Below are 11,742 nucleotides of genomic sequence, written 5' to 3'. Positions count from 1 at the left end.
TCTCTCTCTCTCTCATAAATACCTCCCCACCCACCCTAGGCTATCTGACCACAAGAGAGGCAGCTGTGAGTCAGGACAAAGACTGACTTTAGCTTCCAAGGACTCCAGGCAGAGGCCGCAGGACAATTTGCCTAGTGTGCTGTAGTGGGATTCCCTTTTGGACATGGGTTGGACTGGGTTGTCTGCCGAAGTCCCTTCTCTGTCCCAAATCCTGGGACTCCATAATTCTGTGATTGTACTTGGTCTTGAGTCCCCACTTTTCTGAAGACAGTGCAGTGTTCTGGAGTAAGTGACAGACTTGGGTTCCAATCCCACCTAGCAGCTTACTGGCTGTGTGATGCTGGGCCCTTAACCTCTCAGCCTCAGTTTCCTTGTCCATAAAATGGGGGTGGGCCTGTGAATGGCACCTGCCCCAGAATTTCTGTGACTATCTAATGAGATCATGAATGTAAAGCACTTTGTAAACTTTAAGGACCCTGCATTTAGAATCAACGGTCCTGGCTCTGCCACTATCACTATGGCCTTGGACAAATCACTTAGCATGTCAAGACCTCAGCTTCCAGCTAGGGGGTGCTATAGTGCACAGAGCTCTGGGGCTGGAGTCAGGAACACTCATCTTCCTGAGTTCAAATCCAGCCTCCGACACTTACTAGCTGTGTGACCCTGGGCAAGTCACTTTACTCTGCCTCAGTTTCCTCATCTGTAAAATGGGCTGGAGAAGGAAATGGCAAACCACTCCAGTATCTCTGCCAAGAAAACCCCAAAAAGGGTCATGAAGAGTCAGACATGACTGAAACAAGTGACCAGCAATAACAAACAAGGGGACAGTTGGACTAGATGCCTTCTAAGCTCTTTTCGAGCCCTATCCAGACAACATGATCCTAGCTATTATTACTTACTAGCTGTGTGACCTTGGCAGATGACCTGCCTCCTCTGAGCCTCAGTTTCCCTCTATGTTAATCGAGAGGATTGAAGTTGAGTTCCAAGGTCTCTTCCTGCCTCCAGAAACATGAGGATAAAGTTCCCTGGCTGCTAGTCAGTCTTGTAGTTTGGCAAGCCAGACGCTACTCTCTCTGGTGCCAGGAGATGAGGGAGGCATCTATCGATCCCGACTGCCATCATCTCAGGTGGTGCCACTTCATGCTGGGCTGAGAAGGCTTAGAGGACAGGAGCCAGAGTTGACACTCTGCCACTGTCGTGTTTGACTTTTCCAAAGACTCTGGCCTATGGCCTCTGTTGGCCACACTTGATGCATTTTATCAAGGAAACACTCATGAGTATGCCAGGTGCAGGGAGGTCAATGGAGCAACAGCTAAAACGCTTTAACACCAATTTGACAATATATTCTTTTAACAACAATAATAATAACTCACTTTTAATAGCATTTCTATAGCAATTTAAGGTTTGCAAAGTGCTTTATAAATATTATCTCATTTGTTCATAAAACTTGTTAGTATTCCCACTTTACAAAAGAGGAAACTGAGGCAGACAGTTCAAGTGATTTGCTCAGTATCATGCAGCTAGTGAGTTTCTGAGATGAGATTTGAACCCAGGTCTCACTGACTGTAGGTCCAGCCCTCTATACACCGAGCCCACTCATAAATGTAAAGCAAATCCACAGTAATTTTGGAGGGCAAGACAGAAGCAACTGGAGGAATGAGAAAAGATCATGAACAGAGAGTTGTCCTTAGAACTAGAAAGTCCTGGGTTTATTTAACCTCTAATGAACGCTGACTGAATGTGACCCTGGGAAATGCAGTGAGACTTTCTGTGCTCTAGGAAGCTCTCTAAGACTCTAAGTTTCAATTTAAATTTTTTTTACATTTATTTTTAAATTTTGAGTTTCAAAATTCTCTCCCTCCCTGAAAGCCCTCCCCACCCATTGAGAAGGGAAATAAAACTCTAAATTTCAGAAAAAGTGCCAGCCTGCACTGGTAGAGGGCATTTCCTCACCTGGGAGCTGCCTATACTAATTAAAGCACAGATCTAGTCCCTACTCCTTATTAGCTGTTAATATGAGTTATCTCTCCCATAGAAAGAGTAAGACTGCTGCCAGACCTCTAACCTTCTCTAACTCTAACTCTAACTCTAACCCTGGAGAAAAGTCCCTTATGCCCTGGCCCTAATTAAGAAAAAAAAATAGAAAAGAGAAAAAGTCTCCTGTAGAAGGTGAAGGTTGAACTGAACTTTAAAGGAATTTAGGGACTCTGTCATGGAGGTGAGGAGGGAGTGAATTCTAAGCAGGGAGGAATGTGCCATGCAAAGGCTTGGAGATGGTAGGTAGACTGTTGAGCGTGAGGAGCAGTAATTGTAGAATGTCATTTTAGAATGAAAATAGAGTTCTATCAGGCATGATTCGTAACATTCTATATGGGATTTTCATGGGTGGGTCAATGGGCCTGGGCCTTGACTATGCCACACCAAGATGCCTTCCTCCAACAAAGGCTGTTTATTTTTCTTTTAAGGCAATCAGTGTTAAGTGACTTGCCCAGGGTCACACAGCTAGTAAGTGTCAAGTGTCTGAGGCCAGATTTGAACTCCGGAGCTCCTGACTCCAGGGCCAGTGATCTATCCACTCTGCCACCCAGCTGTCCCAAAGGCTTTTTTAAAATGATAAAACAAGACTTTATGAAGGGCTTCTTATGGACCCTGCAGTGGGTAGGTGCTAAGGATGCAAACAGAAAACGTTACTGCCCCCAAGGAGCTTACTTAGAGGGGCAGGGGATGCCAGGGGATGTCCATTTGGAGGTGGGAGGGAGGGAAACATTGGAAAAGGAGGTATTAAAAATCCTAGAGAGAGAGGAAATTATGGTGAGATCAAGGTTTTGGAAAGGAGGAGTGTGCAGTCAGCTAGAGGGGATGCCATTACAAAAGAAGAGTCGGGAGGGAGGGATGGAACGATGAATGTAGCAGCAATGATTAAAATGAGAATGTCCATTTCTGCAGGGCAGGAATGTGTATCAACACCTCCATCCTCACAGTCTGATGGAGTTAGTTGGCCAAGAGCTATGAGCTTTATTTTATAGATGAGGAAATTGAACTTTAGAGATTACTCATTGTCACACAGTCAAGAAGTTGGAGAAATGGCTCCAAAAATAGCAATTATTTTCTGTTCTGGACAGAAACTCCCAGGGTCTTCCCCTCCCAGACTGATATTTTTGTGAAGATAATAAATTAGGCCTTCTTTTGTCTCAATCCTTACCTAGCCCTTGGTCATTGAATGGGTGTTGCCTCAGACAAACTGAGCCCTGGGAAAGACCTCGATTTAGAAAGACCAAGCTCATCTGCTGTTTCCAGGGCCATCACCAGTGGTCCTGATGTATTTCTTGCCACTGGGCTTCGATGACTCTGGAGGAGAAATGACTTTGCACAGCCCTCACTCTCTCAAATCCGATTCCCTCAAAAGTCAAGACATTGCCCTTTTTGATGTCATTGGTCCTCTTTGAGAACAAAGGATGAACAACAGTTATTCTGATCCCCAGGGTAGTGCTCTTTCCCCTATACCTGATAAAGAAAAAACGATATAAGTTCATGTGTCTGTGTATATATGTGTGTGTATATATAATATGTATATATAATGCACATATGTAAGTGCAGATATGTATTTTATAGTATTTTCTTTTTTCCCTGGTTACATGCCAAGGAGATTTTTAGCATTCATTTTTACAAGATTTCGAGTTCCAAATTTTCCTTCCTCTTCTCTTCTGAAAGTGGTAGACAGTTTGATATAGTTTATACATGTGCTGTCATATAAAAATATTTCATATTAGTTGCAGTTGTGAAAGAAGAAACAGATTTTTAAAAAGAGAAAAAATAAAGGAAGTGAAAAAGTATGTTTCCATCTGCATTAAGAGACCATCAGTTCTTTATCTGAATGTGGATAGGGTTTTCCTTCGTGAGGCCATTGTATTCATCTTGGATCATCGCGCTGCTGAGAGGAGCTGAGTCATTCTTAACTGATCGTCACACAATGTGGCTGATACTGTATACAATGTTTTCCTTGTTCTGTTTGTTACACTTTGCATCAGTTGGTACAAATCCTTCCAGGTTTTTCTGAAGTCTGCCTGCTTATCATTAGTACATGGCACAATAGTATTCCATTTCATTCATATACCACAACTTAGTCAGCCATTCCCCAATGGATGAGCATCCCCTCAATTTCCAATTCTTTGTCACCACAAAAAGACGTGCTACAAATGTGTGCATATATTGGTCCTTTTTCTTTGATCTCTTTGGTATTCAGACCTGGTAGTGGTATTGCTGGATCAAAGGGTATGCACAGTTTTATAGCCCTTTAGGCATGGTTCCAAATGGTTCTCCAGAATGGTTGAATCAGTTCACAACTTCACTAACAATGCATCAATGTCCCGATTTTCCCACCTCCACTTCAACATCTATTATTTTCCTTTTTTGTCATGTTAGTCAATCTGATTGGTGTGAGGTGGTATCTCAGAGTTATTTTAATTTGCATTTCTCTAACCAAAAGTTATTTAGAGCATTCCTTCATATACCTATAGACATCTTTGCTTTCTTCATCTGAAAACTGCCTGTTCATATACTTTGACCATTTATCAATTGGGGAATGACTTGTATTCTTATAAATTTGACTCAGTTCTCTACATATTTGAGAAATGAGGCCCTCAACAGTGACAGTTACTGTAAAGGTTGTTTCCCAGCTTTCTACTTTCCTTCTAATCTTGGTTGCATTAGATTTGTTTGTACAAAAGCTCTTAAAGAACCAGGAGAACATTGTACGCAATTACAGACACATCATATCTGTGATGACTGACTTTGATAAACTGGGCTCCTCTCAGCAATGCAAGGCTATAAGACAACTCCAAAGGACTCATGATGGAAAAGGCCATCCACATCCAGAGAAAGAATTACAGAGTCTGAATGCAGATGGAAGCAAGCTACTTACCGTCTCCCTTTTTTCATTTTGTTTGGTTTCTTCTTCCTTGTTATTCATTCCATTGGTTATAATTCTTCTTTACAACTTTACTAATGTTCATTGTGAAGGTATACGTAGAACCTATATTGGATTACATGCCACCATGGGGGGTGGAGGGAGGGAGGGGGAGAAAATTTGAAACTCAAAAACTTGTGGAACTGAATGTTGTAAACTAATAGTAAATAAATTTTTAAAAAGCTTTTTAATTTAATATTATCAAAATGATCCATTCTACATTTCATAATGCTTTCTGTCTCTCGTTTGGTCATGGATTGTTCCCCTGTCCAACAGATATTTTTTATATGTGTATGTGTATATATAGCTAGATGTGTATATATGTGTATGTGTGTTGTATGACATAAACATATACATGTATAGAACAACTAAAATATAGTAAATAATATAAATAAGTCAACATAATAAATGTATGTATATACACATGTATACTGTGTATAGATGCATAAATGTATTGTGTGCATATATACATGGATATATAAATATGTGTGAGTATGTACACACATGCATATACATGTGTGTATGTATTGTAGATATGTGTGTAGTCTAATGGCCACTTATATGACACTGAAGTTTTGACCTGTTTTAGACCTATTTAATTTCCATCCTGATCTGGTTAACCTCTCTTTAGGTGGCTTAATCCACCCCACCACCACCACCATATTGGTGCCAGATTTGATTCAGACACAGAGATCCACCTATCTCGGCATACCCCAAACTAGGGATTACAAGCATGGGCCAGCACTCCCAACCCAGAAAAAAAATATCTATGCTAATACAATCCTTGTTGATTTAGGCCTAATTCTACCAGAAATAATTTGAGTTAATTTAACATTAATCTAGATCCAAGGTATTTCTACCTTGGAAAAGAAACAATTGGCACATATCTTCAGGCTCTCTTATGTGACCCTCTTCCTCAAGACAATTTCAGGTAATATTTACAGGAATATTAAACAAGGAAAGGACCACGATATATTAAAAAAAAATACAATTAGGATTAACATTCTAGAATTGTTGAGTAACATTCCTATTTCCTCCTGGACCACTCCCTTTACTCCTGGAGGGAACAAAAGGATGTCATCTCTGGGGCAGACATTAATGTCCTTAATCAATGAAGAAGCTTAGGTCCTAACACCAATCACTTTAGGTAGGTGGTGAGGTTATCACTGTCATCATCATCATTATTACCGTATTTTTACAGGGTTTTATGGTTTGCAGCACTTTGCAAATGTTATCTCATTTAATCTTCACCACAAAAATGGAAAGTTGGTTCTATTATCCTCAATTTTACAGATGAGGAAACTGAGGCAGACAGTCACACAGCTACTTCACCCCCCCACCACCACCATATTGGTGCTAGACTTGATGTAGACACAGGGATCCACCAGTCTCGGCTGAAGATGAAGGTGGCTGAAGCTGTATTTGAACTCAGATCTTACTGTATCCACCTATCTGGTGTGAATTTGTGGCAATCCATCTTCAGAAGCATGCAGTGACCTAGGAGAAGGCCCCAGAGGAATGGAGCTCATTCATGCACTTTATCACAAAACAAAGGTATTAACTACCTGCATTAAAAAAAAAAATAAACCCTCATGTACAATGTTCCACGAGAAGTACATTAGACAAGTAAAATTGAAATGCTTTGTAAGGTCTACAGGGGAAGGTCTTTACTGACAAGGATCAGGGAAGACTTCCAGGAGGAGGTGGCATTTGAGTTGACTTTTAAGGGATGAGTAAAAAACCTAGGTGATGTAGCGAATAGAGCGCCAAGTCTGGAGTCAGGAAGACTCCTCTTCCTGAATTCAAATCTGACCTCAGACTCTTACTAGTTATGTGACCCTGGTCAAGTCACTTAACTCAGTTTGCCTCAGTTACCTCATCTGTTAAATGAGCTGGAAAGGAAAGGGCAAACTACTCTAATATGTTTGCCAAAAAAAAACCCAAAATAGGGTCATGAAGAGTCAGATATGACTGAACAAGAACAAAACATTAATGGACATAGAATCCAGTCGTTCTGGCTCACTCCTATAGTCCTAGCTACTATGGTATCTGAAGTTGACAGATCTCTTGAGTGTGGGGGTTTGGAGCGGCAAAGTCAATTAGGTACATGCACCATGTTCAGCATTAATATGGTGAGGCCCCACAAAGGGGGTGAGACAACAGACCCATGTCAAGCAGAATAGGGCAAAGTCCTCATGCCAATCACAGAGGGCCTGGGCCTTCAAGGACCCCACTGTACTTCCAGCCTGGATGAGATAAGAAGACCTAGTCTTTAAAATAAGAGCAGACAATTGTTAAAAGGCATAAAGGAAGAGAAGGGACATTTAAATTTGATCTTTTGCATGAAATCTTTCCTAATCTCCCCAACTGCTAGTGTCCCTGTCCCAAACTAATTCATATTTAACTACTTTGAATATATTTGTGTTTATTCACTTTCTATTTATGTTGCATATAATTATATAAGTATTTATCTCCCCCATTAGAATGTAAGCTCTTTGTAAATAGAGATTGTTTAGTTTTGTACTTGTTTTCCACTGTGCCTAGAACAGAGTGGGTGTTTAGTAAATACTTGTTGATTGATTGATTCCAGGACTGTGGAAGGAGGTTTGGGGTAAAATTAGGGGTCAGGGTAAAGAGGTACGCTGAAATGGTTAAGCAAGGACGTTGGGCTGGAGAATGAGTTAAGTGGTAGTTAATGGACATGATGAAGTGGGTGGGATTGAAGGATGGAAGGTGCTGATGAGGAGGCAAAGCAGGTTTGGTGGGTAGGAATGTGGGAGAAACCATAGGTAAGGATGTCAGAAGGGGGCAGCCAGGGGACATGGTGTGTTCAAGGAAGATAGAGGAAGGGGGCAGAGGATGAAGAGGAGTTGGCCCTAGTTGGTGCATGTTTGTGGTAAAGGTGGAAAGGAGAATGAAGTCAACCTTTAAAGTCAAGGATGTGCAAGAAGGAGAAGATAGATGTGTCTACATGAACACTAAAGAATAAAAGATGAAGGTGGGGCAGAAAGTGGAATAAAGTCATCTAGGAAAGTGCAAATAGGTCTAGACCCTAATTATCTAATTATCTGCCTAACTCAACCCACTCCCCAGGCAAGTCAGCTTAAGTAACTCTGGGGCTGCTAGAAACTGGATTCCTGCCTTGTTCCCCTCTTAGTCTCCGACTGATCTCTGGGCTTTGCTTCTCCTTCCCAGCTCCTGTCCTCTTGTGCCCATCCTAAGAATACTGGGTTTCTGTCGATGGCTGCATGTTTACAGCCCTGACCTTCTCATAGTCCTGATTGGCTACCTGACTCTGGCTGTATCCCCACCCCCACCCCCAGGATTCTGGTGCCTTCTTCTGTTGATTAGTTCCAATTTATGTCATTTATAGCTTGTTGAGACACAGTTGTTTTCACATTGTCTCCACCATTTAATTGTGAGTTCTTTGAGATGAAGGATGTTGTTTTTTGTTTGGGGTTTTGTTTTTGTTTTGGGCCTTTCTTTGTATCTCTAATGTTTAATACAGAGTCTGGCATGAAACAGGAACTGGATAAATGCTTATTAACTAATAAATGCTTTCTAAAAAAATCAATCTGGCAAAATCATAATAAAATAATAGCAAACAATAATAAACAATGGCAAAATAATTTTAAAATAATAATATCCTAATAACTGTTATTATGCATACAAAGGTATATATGCATATAAATGCATGCATATATTTATATATACATGTGTGTATATAAATGGATATACATGTACTATATAAATATGTGTGTACACATAGTATATAAATGTAGATGTACATACATGTATATACACATAAGCATATAAACGGATATCTACATATATGTTTATAGATGTATATCTACACGTGTGAACATACATGTATATAGCATTTTAAGGCACTTTACCTGTATCAGCTCCTTCGATCCCTTGAATCAACCCTGCCATACAGATACTGTTATTTTGTCCATTTTATAGGTAAAGAGACTGAAGCTCAGAGATCAAGTGACTGAGGCAGCAATTTGAACCCCTGTGTCCCTGACTCTGAAAAGCCTCACTCTGCTCTTCCTTCCTCCTTCTCTGTCTAATCCTCCTCTGTCCCAAGCCCGGGTACTATGACCAGCAAACAACAGCAGCTATGATTTGAAGAGCGGTAGAGATGGATGGCAGGAGCTATACAGTCAAAGAGCGGAGAGAGACCCTGAATTAACAGCCTAGATTATGGCTCCCAGATGTAGAGCTGGGAGGTACCCCCAAAATCGTCCCCTAGTCCAATGCCCTCATTTTGATGAGGAAATTGGGGGGGGGGGTGAAGCAACTTTAGATGGTCATATCATTCATAAGTGTCTGAGGCAGGATTAGAAGAACCCAGATCTTCATGATGTCAAGTCCAATGCTCATTCCATTGTGCCACATTACCTTTAGTTGTTTAGTCATTTCAAACATGTCTGATCCTCTGTGAGCCCATTTGGGGTTTTCTTGGCAAAGACCCTGGGGTGGTTTTCCATTAGAGGTAAAGTGACTTGCCCAAGGTCATACAGCTAGAAAATGTCTGAGGCCAAATTTGAACTCAAGTCTTCCTGATTCCAAGTCCAATGTTCTATCCACTGAGCCACCAGATGCCTCTCACATTACCTTTGCTCCTATTAAATTGTGGGGAGGAGATCAAACAATCACCAAGTATTTATTAATCACCTACTATCTACCATCTCAGGGGGCTTACATACTATAAGGGAAGACAATGCCTGCAAAGATAAGAATGTAGGAAATCTAAACAGAATAAAGACGTTGTCAGGAGAGAGTGGAGTCTCCGCCTGGAGAAGGGCGTAGTGATTTAAGGGAGAGCCAGAATTCAGCTAGAGCAAGGCCATGGCATCTTGGATAAAGGACGACTTTCCCACCACAGAGCAGGATCTGAACAATGGGAAAAGGCAATAGATGGAAGGCTGAGTGGGAGAGCATCCCTGGATCATGCCAACAGTGCCTAATAATAATAATAATAATATTCTCCAAAACTCCAGAATCATGGGATTCATTTGCCTCATACTAAGTCCCTTCTTCTATCAAGAGAAGGTCTTGGCATCTGGCTCTAAGAGCCACAAAGTAGAGATGTCTCCCAGAGCACAAAAATTTAAACCCTATTTTGCCCTCAGACTGACTGAGTTGGGAGCCTGGTACAAGGTACACTGGCTCTAGAGTTAAAGATCTGTGCTCAAAGTTCACCTGTCATTTCTGTCTGTGTGACCTTGAGAATGTCACTTAAACTCTCTGGGCCTCTGTTTCCCCACTTGCAAAATGATGGACCACCTCATCTGAACAACAGACATTTACCCTGCATTGAAAATATACCCCCATTTCTGCAGGGAAAACAACGTTTTAAAATGTGGCCCCTGCTTGTAAAGTGCTTTCAGTCTGGTTGGGAAAATAAAACACACCCATGTGGCATTATAGCTCATAAGAGCAGTAAATGGGTCCTTGTAGAGGAGCAAACTTTAACCTGCAGAGCTGGGCTCCACTCCAGGCTGTGGCGTTCCCTGGGTCTGTAATAGTAAGGGGACAGACCCAGCTTTCCTGAGTTTTAGGCTCCTGGTCCATAAACTTGTGGAAATCATATTGTGCTTGTTGGCAAACTGTGTTGTTAAAAGGAAAGCTCCTTGAAGACCTTGGAGGGCCCATAGGTTAGGTTGGCAGGCATTTATCAAGTGCTTTCTGGATGCCAGTTTCTGTGCTAAACACTAGTAATATAAAGAAAGGGGAAAACAGTCACAGCCTTCAAGGAGTGCCTATCCTAGAGGGAGGAGACAGCATATAAAAGAAAATTGTACATACATCATAAATACAGTATAGATGGAAGGTGAGGTCAGCCCAGGGGGAAGGCCCTAGCAATGTGGGGGATGGAGGGAACAGAAAGGCCTCCTTTGGAAGGTGGACTGGACTGAGTCTTGAAAGTGGTCAGGGAAGCCAGGAGGTGGGAATGAGAAAAGAGGGTTCGAGGTCTGGGGGGCAGCCAATGAAAACCGTGGAGTTGGGAGAAGGATTGTCCTATTCAAGGAACAGCAAAGAGGCCAGTGTCACCAGGTCATTGAGTATGAGGACTGCAAAGGTAAGAAAGGACCAGGTTGTGAAGGGATAGGGCATTTTGTATTTGATTCTGAGGGCCCTGGGGAGCCACTGAAGTTTATTGAATAGAGGGGTGGGGGTGACATGGTCAGACCTGTGCTTTAGGAAATCATTTTGGTGGTTGAATGGAGGAAGGCCTGGAATAGAGAGGAACTTGGAGCAGGCAGACTCACCAGCAGCTACTTCAGCAGTCCAGGCCTGAGGTGATGAGGGTCTGCACCCGGGTGGTGGCAGAGTCAGAGAAAGAGGATGTGTGTGACAGATCAAATGACAAGTCTTGGTGGCAGATTGGATTTGTGGAGAGAGCGTGAGCGAGCTGTTGGGGAGGACACCAAGGGTGGGAGACCAGATCACTGCAGGAGGTTGGTTCCCTCAGCAGTAGTTGTTATAAGGGGACATCTTGACTTTCACGTGAATCAGATTTAAGTGAGGCAGGCTGTACAAAGTTGTCACTCTCTCTTCTTTCGTCATTGGAAGTCCAGTGGCAGGACAAAGGTCAGGATGGCTGGCGGTGGCCCGGGGTGCAGTGGACGAGCTTGGTGTCTTCAGTGTCTGACCAAGCTCGATGGGCTCCACAGCTGCCTTCATGGCTGTGAGAACGAATTGTTCTCATCCACTCATTCTACTGAGAGAATGCTTGGAGTAGACACGAAGCCTGTCAGTGACCC

At 42.2% G+C, this 11,742-nt stretch overlaps 1 protein-coding gene across 5 annotated transcripts in view; it reads left to right on the top strand.

Annotated features, from left to right (window-relative positions):
- The window catches only part of PSD4 (pleckstrin and Sec7 domain containing 4), a 60,227-nt gene that overhangs the window by 12,553 nt on the left and 35,932 nt on the right, over nt 1-11,742 (top strand). For 2 of the 5 annotated variants that reach the window (XM_069087523.1, XM_069087522.1), the window contains exon 2: nt 6,260-6,520. The exons of the other annotated variants lie outside the window; for them this stretch is intronic. The gene's annotated coding sequence lies outside the window, so the exon portion shown is untranslated. The remainder of the gene's footprint in view (nt 1-6,259; nt 6,521-11,742) is intronic. 5 annotated transcript variants of the gene reach the window in all.

This window comes from Petaurus breviceps, unplaced genomic scaffold (assembly GCF_028583685.1).
Source record: "Petaurus breviceps papuanus isolate PSGF00001 unplaced genomic scaffold, PetGlider_PUasm1.0 182, whole genome shotgun sequence".
In the NCBI taxonomy this organism is placed as follows: Eukaryota; Metazoa; Chordata; class Mammalia; order Diprotodontia; family Petauridae; genus Petaurus; species Petaurus breviceps.
Note: the sequence above shows the minus strand (reverse complement) of the source record. Positions and strands in the feature narration are given on the sequence as shown.